The sequence below is a fragment of the Cibotium barometz genome, chromosome 16 (genome assembly GCF_041138505.1).
Source record: "Cibotium barometz isolate CiBa-2024 chromosome 16, ASM4113850v1, whole genome shotgun sequence".
Lineage (NCBI taxonomy): Eukaryota > Viridiplantae > Streptophyta > Polypodiopsida > Cyatheales > Cibotiaceae > Cibotium > Cibotium barometz.
In genome coordinates this window covers 6,683,576-6,699,213 of record NC_141061.1, presented here as the reverse complement: position 1 = coordinate 6,699,213, position 15,638 = coordinate 6,683,576, and the positions used below count along the sequence as shown (strand labels likewise).

The 15,638-nt window shown below is 43.3% G+C and overlaps 1 protein-coding gene across 4 annotated transcripts in view; it reads left to right on the top strand.

Annotated features, from left to right (window-relative positions):
* Positions 1–13,488, top strand: part of LOC147630311 (uncharacterized) — an 81,697-nt gene extending 68,209 nt beyond the window's left edge. For 2 of the 4 annotated variants that reach the window (XM_086810147.1, XM_086810148.1), the window contains exon 8: positions 13,150–13,488. The gene's annotated coding sequence lies outside the window, so the exon portion shown is untranslated. Of the gene's footprint in view, positions 1–12,960; positions 13,003–13,149 lie in introns of all 4 variants that reach the window. The other 2 variants (XM_086810150.1, XM_086810149.1) reach the window with 2 other exon arrangements.
* The last annotated feature ends 2,150 nt before the right edge of the window (positions 13,489–15,638 follow it).

Sequence of the window (15,638 nt, the reverse complement as noted above, 5' to 3'; positions counted from 1 at the left end):
TCCCAATCAGAGCTTGCAATCCATGATGAGAGAGAGAGAGAGAGAGAGAAAAAATAGAGAACTCTCTGACGGAGGTGTTGATGATCTGGTAGATGGCGAGAGCAATCACAGAGGTCTTGCTAGTGCCGAACTGGGCCTGGACAATAACGTCGCAGTTCTAGATGATGGGATGGTTAGTGCGCTACTGAATGGCCAAGGGCCTCTCGAAGCCGTAGGCGTGGATGCCCTGTAGGAGCTCATCCCGGATACCCATCGCGTCGAAGCTGCTGTACATCTTCACGCCCGGCTTGTCTCATAGACCATGCCATCGTCGTCCTAACAAGCTACCATACTAGCATCCCTATACTCTGTCTCTGCACTCGACAAGGAAATTGTCGATTGTTTCTTGTTGCTCCAACTCACAACAACACTTCCAAAAGAGAACATACAGCCACTAGTAGATCTCATGTCGAAGACACTACCACCTCAATTTGCATTTGTATACCCCATGTGGTTACGACCGTGTGTTTTTCTCTAGACGGAAAGCAGGTGAGCACGGGCACGGGATGGACAGTGTGAATGGCATCTGTGTAGATATGAAAAGGGAACCCATGTGTGGATAGGCCCAAGTGTGAAAGGGACAAAAAGGGATTTTGAGTTTATAAGGTTTTAAAACCTTAGATGATTTTAAAATATTATTTACTTTTTGGAAGATGCGTTTTTGCTATTGCTTTCAGTTTTTGGAGAAAAGCAGGTGAAGGCGCCTCTTTATAAAGAAAAGGGTGGCGGATTCCGAAGGGTGGTGTCGTGTGGTGGCGCATCATCTTGGTGATCACACCCTAAATGTACTCTCCCTCACGTGGGCTAGCTACAGGAGCATGGTGGCGTGTGGCGCTTCTCTTGGTTTTTGGCAAGAAGCGTTGTGCGTTGGGCTGGACTGCAGGGAGCATCGGGCGACCCTCTGCAGCGTGGAGCAGTCCACATACACATGGCGGCTGCGTGTGTGGAAGCAGCCAGGCGGGCGATCTTCTGCAACATATAGCAGGCCATATGTTGGTGGCGGTTGCTTGTGTGAAAGCAACCAGGCAAAGCAATGGTCTCAGGTGGTGGCGTAGGCAGGGCAGCTTGGTTTTAGAAGCTACTTGGTGATATGGGTGAGCTCATGTATAGGGTCGTCGTCATTTATTGTGACAACGTTTGTAGCATACATCTGACTAATAACCAAGTCTATAAATGTATGTATGTATGTATGTACGTTCCTAAAAGGTGATTTGGGCATGTTCCTGGATTCATCTAGGTATATAATTCAGCCGTATTAGCGGACATGCAGATTTCACATTGTGAAGTTTTCGTCCGAGTTGCGGCCAGTTGATATTGTGCTAATTCTTTCTATCTTTAGTGTTGCATTTGCTCTATCAACTACTTATTTGCTGTACTAATTCTTTCTATTTGTTACTTCCCTTAGTGCTAGGCTTCATTATGGCTGAGTCTGCCCTGCATCTCTAGAGGTTTGACAGAAAGTCAGTACGAAGGGCTTTGTGTGAATATATGCTCTTATGTGTGTGTGTGTGTGTGTGGAGTGCGTGTGTGAGAGCATATCTTGATACAGAGCTACATCCACTATTGGGCACTCATGACGTTAGTGGGGATGTCGTAGTATCTAGTCCATACTATGCATAATGGAGTTGATAGTTATATAGTCTTGTGGGTTGACTACCATGAGTATATAACATGCACCTTCCTAAAAGGTGAATTTGGGCATGTTCTTGGATTCATGTGTGTGTGTGTGTGTGTGTGTGTGTATAGTAGAGGGAAGAGAGAGGAAAGAGAAGATCAGGGTAAGGAGGGCAAAGAGGGGGGAGGAGGAGGAGTGAGAAGAGGGGCAGCAGTGGCAAGTGCTCATTGCTTAGAGGGCACATTGGGCACCAGTCGGCAGTAAGGGGCACAGGGCGCAGATGTGGGGCGTTGGGGTCTCCAGCGTGGGCAGATGTGGGGCCTGGGCTGTAACACGCGGAAGCTCTGGAAGTCTTCTTTCAGCCCTAAACACTACCAGACACATGCTGTTGCAAAACACAGACATGAAGAGAGAGTAGAGAGAGAGAGAGATATGTTGGAAATTCAATATATGTCATATAGTAGAAATTTGTGGGAGAAAGAAGAATTAGGGTTTAGAGATTCACGTGGGAGACATGCACAGAGAGAACAAGGGAGAGAGAGAGAGAGTTGTGGGGATAAGTCAACTCATGAGGCATGAGTGTGTGACTCCCCTATCACACATGTATATTGCACTAGTACACATAGTGCACTTAGTACATTAAAAGTACTAAGTGTACTATGTACTATAACTTATGGGCTTGTACACACTATAAGGGTGGGCATTATGCCTTTACCCCAACAACCTCCCACTTAAAGGCAAAGTGCCCTTAAGTAAAGGAAAAGAAAAATCAGCATGTACATGATAATATACAAGGCCATATCAAGGCTGAAAATGGCCTCATCCAATGCCCATCAAGTGTTTGCAATGAGCAAACCGCTCCGGAGGCAAACTCTTCGTCAACAGATCAGCCGGGTTGTCATCCGTATGAATCTTAACAAGCTGAATTTGCTTGTTCTCTATCACCTCTCTGATGAAGTGATACTTCACATCCACATGCTTCGTCTTTGCATGAAAGATAGGGTTCTTTGCCAACTGGATGGCACTCTGACTGTCACAATGCAACAATGGAATATCCCCTGTATAACCCAAATCAACCACTAACCGAGATAGCCATAATGCCTCCTTGCAAGCCTCTGTGGCTGCAATATACTCGGCCTCTGTAGTAGATAAGGCTGTGCACTTCTGCATCTTGGATATCCATGACACAGCACCTCCTGTGAATGTAAACACATAACCGGTAGTAGACTTCCGGTTATCTGGATGACCGGCATAATCCGAATCCGTGTAACCATGCACTAATGCATCCTGTTTGCCAAAACATATGCACATATCCTGTGTGCCCTTCAGGTACCTCATGACACCTTTCACTGCTTCCCAATGCTTCTTGCCAGGGTTGGCCATGTATCTAGAAACCACTCCCACTGCAAATGCAATGTCCGGCCTAGTAGCAACCATGGCATACATGAGACTGCCACAAGCTGAAGCATACGGAATCTTGGCCATATCAGCCCTGTCTCTATCTGACTGTGGGCTGTCCATAGCACTGAGTTTCACATATGGAGGCAAAGGAGTACTAGTCTTCTTCCCCCCGTCCATATTGAACCTCTGCAAGACTTTGCCAATGTATTCCTTTTGAGACAAATACAACACATGCTGATTTCTGTCCCGAAGTATCCGCATACCCAAGATGTGATTTGCATCACCCAAATCCTTCATATCAAAGGTTTGATGCAGCCTCTGCTTCAAGGCATCCATCTCCTTACGAGATTTCCCGGCAATCAACATATCATCAACATACAAAATGAGAATCAATAGACTGCCATCCAAAGCTTTCTTGGTGTACAAGCAGTGATCTATGTCACTTCTCCTGAAATGCTGTGATTTCATGAATGTATCAAATTTATGATACCATTCCCTTGGTGCCTGTTTGAGCCCATAAAGACTCTTTTTCAGCTTGCATACAAGCTTCTCCTTTCCACTTACTCCATAACCCTTTGGCTGCTGCATATATATCTCCTCATGGAGATCACCGTGAAGAAAAGCAGTCTTCACATCCATCTGAATCAAGTCCAGATCATCATGTGCAACCAAAGCCAACACAGCTCTAAGTGTGGTCATTTTGACCACTGGAGAGAAGATCTCATCAAAGTCCACACCATATTCCTGCTTGAAGCCCTTAGCCACTAACCTGGCTTTGTATCTTGGCTTTGCATCTGGTGCAACTTTGAGCCTGTATACCCACTTGCATGGCAAAACCTTCTTGCCTGCAGGCAAATGCACCAACTTCCATGTTCCATTTTTATGAAGAGAATCCATCTCTGACTTCATGGCACGCTCCCAAAGAGCTTTGTCTGCCCTCTGTAAAGCCTCTTTATAACATGAGGGCTCCCCACAGTCAGTAAGCATCAAATAGTCAACCCCTGGAACAAACCTGTCAGGGGCTCTGGAGGGTCTTGTGGACCTCCGTACCCAATGACCATCATTTGCAGGTTGCTGTCCAGCCTGCATATCACCCATTGGTGGCTCCTGTTCCATGCCATAAGGCTGAAAAATCATGCCCGGTATCTCTTGTAACTGTGGTATATCCATAGGGATATCTTCTGCCATCTCTGGCTGTCCATTTGGACCATTTTCAGCACCATTTAAGGGCTGGTTTTGCTGCTGTAATGGCTGATTTACAGCCCTTGGTTGTTGTCCATGATGTCCATCATCATCAAAGATGACTCTGCCAGGCTCCTGTTGCCTTGCAGGCTCCTTATACATGCATGTTTCATCAAAAATGACATCATTGCTGCGTATGATCTTTCTATTCATGGGATCCCAAAGTCTATACCCCATTTCACCTCTGTCACCATATCCTAGGAATATGCATTTGTGAGACTTAGGATCAAGTTTGGTGCGCATTTCCCTGCGTATGTGCACGTACGCAACGCAACCAAACACTCTCAAGTGCTTGTATGACGGAGGCTTCCCTGTCAATACTTCCTCTGGCACTTTCCCACCAAGCCTCGTGTTAGGTGACCTGTTTATAAGGTGAACGGCTGTCATAACAGCTTCAGCCCAAAAACCATGAGGTAATGCAGCATGTGACAACATAGAACGGACCTTCTCCTGTATGGTCCTGTTCATCCTCTCTGCTGTCCCGTTTTGTGGAGGATCATAAGGAGTAGAGAGCTCCCTCTTGATGCCTTTAGCATCACAAAAGTCCTGAAACTGTTTGGACATATACTCTCCACCATTGTCGGAATGCAAAGCTTTCAGTGTTTTGCCAGTTTGATTCTCAACAAGAGCAACAAACTTCTGAAACACTGAGAATGTATCACTCTTCAAACGAAGAGGATAAACCCACACCTTGCGTGTGGCATCATCTATAAAAGACACAAAGTATTTTGCCCCTCCCAAAGAAAGCTGAGGCATCTCACATACATCTGTATGCACAAGCTCTAACTGAGCATCTTTTTGTCCAAGAGCTTTCTTGTGGGGGCACTGTAGTTGCCTACCATATATACAATGCTCACAAAACTGAAAACTTGAAAACTTTAGAGAAGGCAAGTAACCCAAACGAGACAATTGCTCCATTCCTTTGACACTCATGTGTCCCAACCGGCTATGCCACATAGAGATTTCCGGCAGCTCGGTTGCATTTACATTAGCATGGTGACAAACACCTGCATGCATGAAATAAAGAGTGTCCACCTTAGAGCCTCTGGCGACAACCAGTGAGCCCTTACTAATCTTCCACTTTCCACTACCAAATGTGGTAACATAATCAGCATCATCAAGCTGTCCAGTAGAAAGCAGATTCTTCTTGATCTCAGGCACATGCCTGACATCATGGAGCATAAGCTGTGAGCCATCTGAAAACACAAGCCTCACATCACCTCTGCCACCCAAATAAACCACTCCTTCATTGCCAGCAGTATACCTGACAAACAAGTCTCTGCAACCTGTGACATGAAAGGAGGCACCTGAATCAATGATCCATGAGTGCATACCATGACCACCTGTAAGAAGTGAATGGGCATCAAGTGAAGAAGTAAATAGGACCTCATCCTCACTGCCACCTGCATGTGACACATTGATTTCTTCAATCTTGACTCCACTTTTGCCCTTTGGCTTTACATCTTTAGCTTCATCTTTCTCTTTGTCTTTGCCTTTTCCCTTTTCCTTTTGATCATTTTTCCATTTGTAGCATTGCTTTTTAATGTGTCCCTTCTTGCCACAATAATGGCATTCCAAATCCTTTTTGGAGCGAGACTTGCTCCTTCCCCTTTCTTGGCTTTTACCCCTTTGCTGGGATCTCCCACGTGCATTCATTGCATTGGACTTTCCAACAGAGTTGTTTTTCCTGTTCATCTCTTCTTGAAGAAGAGCACCCTCAACATCTGCATATGACAGCATAGCATGCGAATTGCTAGTGGCCGTCCTGAATGTGTCCCAACTCTCTGGCAAAGTGCATAACAAAAAAGTGGCTTTGAACTCATCGTCCATTGCCAACTTTTGATTAATGACCTGGCTGACAATACCATTAAACTCATTTAGATGGGTTGTCATAGACGCCCCTTCCTTCATCTGAAGACCTATGAGTTTCTTCAACCAATACACTTTGCTTGAGGCACTTTGTTGGGCATACAAGTCCTGCAATCTCTGCCACATTCCCCAAGTTGTCTTCTCTTCACGAATGCTGAAAAGTAAAGAGTCTGACACAGACAATATGATAGTAGATCTTGCCAGCTCATCCATATCTTCCCACTCTTCAGTAGTAAGAGAAGCGGGCATTACACCCGTTTCTTTGATAGGCTTGTGCTGCTTTTTCTGGAGCAACACATTGTAGCACTGGGTTTGCCAAATATCATAATTATGCGAGCCTTCAAGCTTCTTGATGTGAAGCAATGTAGAGCTCTCTCCTGTGGTTGCCATAGCAAAATGCAACCTGTCAATGCCTGACTCCCTGGAAAATGTGCAAACACTGCACCAAAAGCACACAAAGTGCTCACAGTTTTTCTCCCAAGCTTTATCTCCCACTGCGGAAGCACAAATGCAACTTTTCTCCCACTTTATTTGATGAAATCACCAAAATCTGGTTGCTGCAGATTTTGGACAGCACCTTAAATGTGCTCTGTTGCCCTTCCAAAGTACTGTACAACAGTACCAAGTGCTCACCAATGATGTACCAAACCTGTACCGGCAAATACAGCACCTGAAATTGAACCTTTTGGTCACTCAAAACAGTGTATAGCCATGCCAAAACTTGCACAAAGCTGTGCCAAATCTGTACCAGCAGGTACAGTAGCAATAAATGCTATCCTGGCTGTCCAAATGAGTGAAAATCAGACTTTTACAGTCCCGAACACTGCATACAACAGTTCCGAACAGAAATTGGGCAAAAGCCCCTTGACTGCAAGCTGATTTTTGAGGATTCAAGGCATAAATGTCTTGCCTGCTGCTTTGTCAAGCTCAACAAGCATACGAACTTGAAAAGCCCCTTGATTTAAGATCAATTTTTGATCATACATGGTACATTGACGCACATGAAGGCATCCAGAGTCATAGTTGCAAACATTCGCGAATGCATGGTGTTGCAAACGTTTGCAGTTTGCATCCCTTTGCAAACTTGACCTGCAATTTCAAGTTTCAAGCTTTCAAGTTTTTCATTGTGTTTTCAAGCATTGACTTTGAACATTCTATTTATGCCCAAAAAAAATATTTTTTTAACCTGCCACGAATGCGAATGCATCCACCCTCAATGCATTCTTTTGCAAACTCGGCATTCTCGAATGCGAATGCACGAATGCAAAGAATGCTTGCAACTATGTCCAGAGTGTTTACGATGCTTCCCCCTGGCCACATATACATCAAATACATGAAAGCCCCTTGATTTACAGGCACATTGAGTGCTTGTAAGGCATCAACACATTATCCACAGCATCAAATGCGATTGTCTGCATGCAAATCAACTAAATCGGCACAAAAGCCCCTTGATTTGCACTGCAATTTGCTGCAATTTTGCCCAAATGTGCCAATTTTCACATCATACAGCATGTATGAGTGCTTAATTGCACAATTACATCAAAAGCCCCAAATTTGACATTTAATTTCCTGCAAATTGATCCTGATTGTGACCAATGTCCTGCAAATTGATCCTGATTGTGACCAATGTCACCCAATTTTGCCGATTTTGCTCAAAATTGAGCAATTCGACACCTGTATCTGCTCAATTGTTGATTGTACCTGCTCAATTGCAAGTCCCAAAAAAAAATTGAGAAAAATACCTTGTAATTTTTTGATTTTTCTCTGATTTGCAGGTGGGATTTTAGTTGTTGCAGGAAGGGGGGGGCATCTTCCTCCCACTTGCAAGGAAGCATGCCTGATGCAAGAAAAGCTTCTCGTTTTCCCTGGGCAGAAGCTTCATGGTTGTCCTTTACCCTCTTGTTGTTGGAGGCTCTTGTGCAGCAGAAGGGCAACAACACGCATACCTGGCTGCCTTCGCCTATTCACAAGCAACTTGAAAAGCGCTGGGCGTCTATTTGTTGGCTACGCGGCCAGTTGACGGGCGCTGGGAGTTGTGCGCGCTGGCCTAGTAGCCTTCGCTTCGCGTGTTTTCGCTCGGTGACCAGCGATTGACTAAAGCCTTCGCTTACTTGTCTAACGCCTCTTCGCTCCACGCTGTTCGCCAACGCCTCTTCGCTCCACGCTCAGCTGCCTACTAGTTGTGTGTCGCCTGTGTATCCACTCGCTGCTCACGCTGAAGGGCCAGTTGTGTGGGAGAGGGAAGAATTAGGGTTTAGAGATTCATGTGGGAGACATGCACAGAGAGAACAAGGGAGAGAGAGAGAGAGTTGTGGGGATAAGTCAACTCATGAGGCATGAGTGTGTGACTCCCCTATCACACATGTATATTGCACTAGTACACATAGTGCACTTAGTACATTAAAAGTACTAAGTGTACTATGTACTATAACTTATGGGCTTGTACACACTATAAGGGTGGGCATTATGCCTTTACCCCAACAAGAAAAAGGTACTTTTCTACAACCCTAGGCTGCCTTATACAAAAGGTGAACATCACCCAAAATCTGGTCCTAATGCTGGACCGTAAGGACCCATTCCCTAGAGGAATGAATGAATCCAATGAACAGCACACGTGGCCTTTTATGGCCTTGAGGAACGTTGGAGTGCTGGCTGACCAGTAGACGGCCAACCGATTGGGCACAAATCCCTATAAATTGTAACGCCTGTAGCCGCCTTGCTCTCCAGTTCAGTGGACCACTCCTGTAAGCAGTCGACAGCTTCTTGCTTAATTCTGGTACAGCTGACAGGCCTTCCTCTTCATGCCCTCAAGCCTTGCTCCAAGTCCACACTGGCCTGCACCTTGTGCTCCAAATCCTTGCTCTAATATGTTTTTCTTGGCTGCCCCTTCTGGATTAGCTCTGGAATGTTCATGGCAATGCTTGCACATGACATGGGCGCATTAACGTGGAGACTTACAACATACTCGTGCGAAGGTGAGGTGGTGACAGAAGCGCACAGCGGGCAAATCGGGGGCAGTTGATAGTCATACACGTTTTTTGGGAGGAAAAAAATGAAATAAAAAATGACTTTTTAAAAGCGAACAAAATGTTTTGTCACAAAACGTTTCGCAAGTTTCACTAGACCAAAACGGGTTTTTTTTGTGACTATGCACCATAGGTGTTTTAGAGTCAATTGTGCATGTCCCGTACATATTAGTCGTACTAGTCAAGCATATGATTGTAATCCTCTTTAATGATGTAATGGTGTCAAGGTGTCTTGTGTGCTTATTAGGCTAGTTGGTTGGGTGAATAGACTCTTGTCAGAGTCGAAGTTGTGAATTCAGCAAGACACTATTTGGTATGCATCAATAGATAGGCATGCACGAGTAGGATCATCTTTTGCAAGAGCAATAAATTAGGGCTACATCTCCTCCTCTTCTCTTCTCTCTCCTCGGCCCCCCTCCCCTCCCTCCCCCCCCCCCCCCCCCCCCCCCCCCCCCCCTCTTCCCTTGTTGGAATATATCATCTCTAGATGGTCTACATCATTTTCATGCTTGTACTGGCCATTTATGAGGCCTTGCATATGCATATTTATTTAGGCATTTTCTCAGTTTTTTATGCCTTTTATAGCATTTTTATGCTATTATGATGTTGTTGGCCTACTATAGCTGGTTGGCCTACTATAGCTGGCTAACGAGCTCTCATGAGGGGTATATAAGGGTTGTCTCCCTTTCTCCTAATTTTTATCTCATTATTGTGTATCCACTTGAGGTCATTAGCAGCTGCTTCTGCTTCTTATCATTGTACAGCACCTATGGGCTTCCCTCGTGCTCAGTTTTTAGCAATAAACATCAGTTTCTAGCATTTATAGGTCTTGTACTTGGGCCTTCACTTGTGTTTTTTCTATTGCTTCCACTTTCTTTCATGGTATCAGAGCAAAATGTTAACCTGTAAGCAGAAGAGAGTAGCGTTTTCTGTTTTGGAGCAGAGGCTTTGACAGTTTGCTGCGTTTTCTAGAGATTTCAGCGTAGAAGCAAAGATTGTTGATTTTTATGCTGATTCGATTGTTGGAGGCCTCTTCTAGGTGCTGAGGACATGGATCTACATCTTGGAGAGATCTTCCTTCTTTCAGTTTCCCACCCTCCCTCCCTTTCTTCTTACTGTGCATAGCTTGAGAGGAGGATTTACTGATTTTTTCATACCCTTTCTTAAGAGAAGGTTTCTTGTCAGAGGACATGACTTTAGGAGATTTCTCTCTTGCTCCTCCTCCTACAGTTTCTTCTCCAGTGTCTGGATCTCCTACATACCCTCTCTTCTAGTATTTCTTGAGGACGCTTGGATTCTTGGTGGTGATGGCTTCTAGATACCCAAATTTGGCCATACTGGACTTAGTTACCTTTGGAGGCTACTTGTCTTAGGGTTGTTGTTGCTTCTCCTCGGTTATTGGATCCTGTTTATCGGGAGTTGATGATGCTTCTGCCAGGTTGGTTATCATCCAATCTTTGTTACCTTCGATACAGGTGGAATTTTCATCTGTTGCTTATGATGCCTCTTAGTTGTGGCTTGAACTTCAAAGGCGGTATTTGGACTTAGGCATTGCCTGACAACATCAGGAGACTAGGGTCAAAGTGGCTCCCTTGTCAGTTTCAGATTCTCTTTCTCCCTCTCCACATGACACAATCCTAGTGACCACAGCTATGACTTCTTCAGTAGAGGTTAAGGTCACATCAGATGAGGATGAGGATCATCCACTGATTTCTTCCTCCGTTAACATTGCAGATGATCATGCCTACCCTCTCCATGGTGTTGATGATATTTCTCTGGGTTCCCCTCCTATGCTACAAGATATGATTTTAGAGAAGGATTCCGCTTCTTATGCTCCAGAGGAGACATCTTCAAAGGGTTCTATGGAATTCTCATTGGTGGTTACTTCCACTATTTTAGAGTCTATTTTAGTTCAGACTTCAACCTTGGCAAATTCGGTTATCCTTGATGAGCCTCTTCTGCATTTCCTCCTCCTCCAAAGGAGGATTCATCATCTGAAGATCATCTTTCTCCTATTGTTGGAGAATCTTTACGCCGGACAGTATTTTCATCTAGCGTTACTTTGGTGGATTTTGGAGTTGCTACCTTTGTGGTTTCTCCGGTGACTGCTCTATTGGTGGTTGTTCCTAGCCCTTCTCCAGGCATTTTGGTGTCACCGACTCCTACTTCACCATTACCTACAGTTGTTTCTTCTTCAAAGGAGTCGTCTACTACGGTACCGATACTTGTTGCAGATACAGAGGAGGTACCATTTTTCTTAGTAGTTCCCTTTCTTGAGAACTTCTTCTGGATTGATCCCGGTGCTGCTTCTACATCACTTGCTTTGGATGTGTCCATTATTGCAACTTGTACCTCTTCCTTCTGATTTGAGAGGAGGTGGTGTTCTTCGTCGTCTAGTGTTCGTCGATCCTTTTTAGATCCCTCCCTTGGTTAACGTTAATCCAATTTGCTAGTGCTAATCATGTTTAGTATACCCGACCTCATCAGTAACCAATGGAGAGCATTGATGCTTGGTACCGGCAAGAGCTCAAAATCCAGCAAGCAGTACCGTAGAGAAGATGAAGAACGCCTATCACAACACGAACGTGAATTGGCCATACGTGGAGCTGAGTATTGTCGACAATATGAAGAGCAGATAGCTTTCCCGACAATATGAAACATAGGAGCCCAAATCACCAAGACGGTGACAGATTTCATGGCTGCATGGGTAAATGACGATATGGAATTGTACAAGTGTTGAGTAAATCACTTGTTATGTCCAATGTTATTAGCTAGGGGGAGGTGCCCAGAATGTGCACCAATGGTTGGGACATTTATTGGGCACAATATGAACGTGTTTGGTGACCTTTTGCTGATGTTTTATGACCGAGCAATGGATGGCTGACCTGAATCCGACTTGCTATGAGTCTCCTCTATTAAGATAGGTCAAGGGTAATTCATGTGGTTTCAGAGATAGACGTTGCAGAGCCAAGACCAAGGGCAAGAGCAACCAAGGCATCTCGATCAGAAGAGAAGATTCAGTGAGACACCTTATGCATCAATAGATAGGCATGCATGAGTAGGATGTGAGTTTAGATCCAAGAACCATTGTATATATGATCATCTTTTGCAATAAACAATAGATTAGGGCTTAGGGCTTCGTCTCTCATCTCTCTACTCGTTTGTTTGCTAGATCATTTGGATTAGCATTAATCTAGTTTTCTCAAGTTAATATGTTTAAGTCTTTCGCTTTAAGCACTAATGTGACAACATATGCACACTTGATGTATTAGCGGACATGCAAATTTCACATTGTGAAGTTTTCGTCCAAGTTGGAGCCAATTGATATTGTGTTAATTCTTTCTATCTTTGGTGGTGCATATGTCCTATCAACTACCTTTTTGTTGATATGATCCCTTAGTGCTAGGCTTCATTATGGTTGATTCTGCATTGTATCTTCGGAGCTCTGACAGAAACTCAGTACACAAACCTTTGTATAAATGTATGCTCTTATATATGTGCGCGTGCGCGTGGAGTGTGTGTGTGGGAGCGTATATTAATACCAAGTTCTACACCCACTATTGGGCACTGATGTCATTAGTGGGGATGTCGTAGTATCTAGTCTATACTATGCATGATGGAGTTGATGGTTTATTTTCTTGTGGATGACTACCATGAGGTTATAAATTGCACTTTCTTATAAGGTGAATTTGGGCATGTTCCTTGAAATATATATATATATATATATATATATATATATAAAACCTGATGGGTTGAATTCTTTTTCAGCTATTTGACTGTCTACATTGAAGAGCGAAAATAGTTGATTGCGTAAGCCTTGGATCTTTGGTTGCATCTTTGACATTTTTAAATGTAGACTGGCATCATTAGATAAATGTTGATGTTCCTTGCTGGCACGTCTTTGTTTTTGTCGGTGATTTTACTGAACTTCATATGCTTGGTGGTGTGTGTGGACAGCTCCTTAATATTGATGGGTGAATCATGTCATGCCGCACACACAAAGTAACCCAGGAGTCTGCATTAGAGAGATTTGTGAGAACTCTCTCAGAAAGAACATGCAAGGAGGATTGGCCACTTCGGATCAGAATCTTATATTTTGTAAGGGTGAAGTTTGATTAGTAAATTCTATTACACGCTGTTAGAAGCCGAAGGTATCAATTTTGCGCAAAAAGGAAATGGTGTTTGGATGCTTGTTTTTATAATCTTCTGGCAAGAGAATTAGAAAAGGTAATGAAAGAGTTGGTTAATATGGCCAGAAGAGAGTTAATATATTTGCGTGATCATTTTTGTGCTCAATGATGTTGCAAGTGTGGTCTTGTGAAAGCAGTGTTGAATTATACGTGGAATTCACACCATGCACAGCCTATATAATTAGGTACATTGAACTGGGTTAATTATAAAAGCAGTTTTGTGAACTCTCGCCCAGCACTAAATAAAGAAACAAAACATTGTAGCTTACTTTGGGTCACTTTTGTTGCTTACATCGTATTAGATGTTTGAGATGGGCATCATGGGCATTAACATCTACTGGAAGCACAACAATACAGCCCCCTTTCTTTTTGAGGATGCTGAAAGATCTTGTTGAAATGAATGGGTTGAGTGCTGGCTGGTTGATTTTTGAGCTCTCACCTTTCCCTTTGCATCTCTCCTCTCCCCCTCCCCATGAATATGTGCTCCTCCTAGAAACCCTTGTTTTGACTGATCGTAGCCGCCTCTGGTTTTGAACTTCTCAAAACTAACTCAGCAAACTTACATGAGCCTTTTTATAACAAAAGGAAAATGGATGTTCCCCTACACCAATTTTTGAGAAAGGAATCCTGTCTTCGTACTTTGACAACGAGTGCCCATTAAGTCAATGGAAGTACCCTCTACACTTTAGGCCCACAGATCTCCATCTCTTAAGTTCTTTTGCTATAACGTTATTATTGAAAAACTATGAATGGTAAGCACTTCATTATCAATTGTCTTTCTCGCCATTGACCTGTGTTTGTCTCTCCTCGAATGTGTGTTTCATTAGTTAAGGCTTTTGAAGCCTAACATATCACTTGGGATGCAAGGCTGATTTGGCAGATATACGATTAGGTCAAAGCATAATTGCATCAACACTTCTTATTGGTGATGAAAACTTCATTTCTGCATATGTGGGAGGTGTGTTGGCTACAGTCCTCTACAATTTTTGCGGTCTACATTTATGCATTAGTAAGAGGTGTTTGGATACTGCCATACTTGAGCTATGTAGGGTACAGTTTGAATGATGTGGCATTACCACCTTCCCTATTCATAGTTGTAAGAATGGCCCCATATTGAATATGCTCTGCCATCATGGTAACTATGGGTGTTGAGATATAATTCTTTCTATGAATGTCATAACCATCTAAGTTTTCGTTATCATTGATTGTAAACCTTGAAAGCCTCAAGCATTGCTCCTTGTAAAAAGTTATAAGTTTCTTTCACTTTATTATAGTATATGCATCTTCCTTTGCTGTGCTTTTACTTCATTCTATCCTCTCTATTATTCTAGCTAACATGGATGCTTCTATTGTCAAATGTATAACATTTGCATCTAATTTATAAGGAGTGTGCTTTATTATATTGTATAGTGACATCTTTACTATGTTGTAAATACTCTTGAAATGCTCCCACAGCTTGTACAACAAGGTTATATCATGAGGAACCTGGCTTACAAGACCAAACACATGTAAAAGCCTTATAACTAGAAAGGGGAGCTCAGGTCACTTATTCCCAAGCAACCTAGTGTAAATATGACTAAAAAGCAACCGTAGCTCGTGTCACTTATTCCCAAGCGACCCAGTGAGAAAATGCTTACAAAGTATGTAAGCCAATCTCTCATGATATAAAATCATGAACATTCTCAATTGTGCAATAGAGCTGTCTAGTCTCTTTGTAATTCCTTGCTAGTATGTGATTTACAACTTTAGCTTTTCAACAATCCTTTTTTAACTAAGGTAAGTATTTCTGGTTTTGCTATCAAGGGACACCATTTAGCTTCACTAATTATGGGTTTGGATCCATGGTTTCCATGACTAGTGCTTATTAGTACGAGTTGGGTATGCCCCCAACCATAAATGTGCTCAAACCATGTGGACACTTTTTTTGAAAAGGCCAACTATGAGGTCTTGAGATATACTTTCATTGCTTGTGGGACTTTCACCCAGTGGAGCCAAATGGAGCCCCATTGCGCAAATCAACAACCTCAAGCAAGAGGAATGTGATACCAGACAAGACTACATTGCCAGAGCCAAGTATCTTCATATGAGTTGTAGTCCCAAAGAGAAAGGCTAGATGATCTACACTCATGGATTGATTCATGATTAGTCTCAAGAGGTAGAGGCTTTATAACCACCTCTATAGGTCTAGACACTATAACTCCATGAGGCAATGGACCTCCTACTAGATAATCTGCAAAAGAGAGGGATATAGAAGTC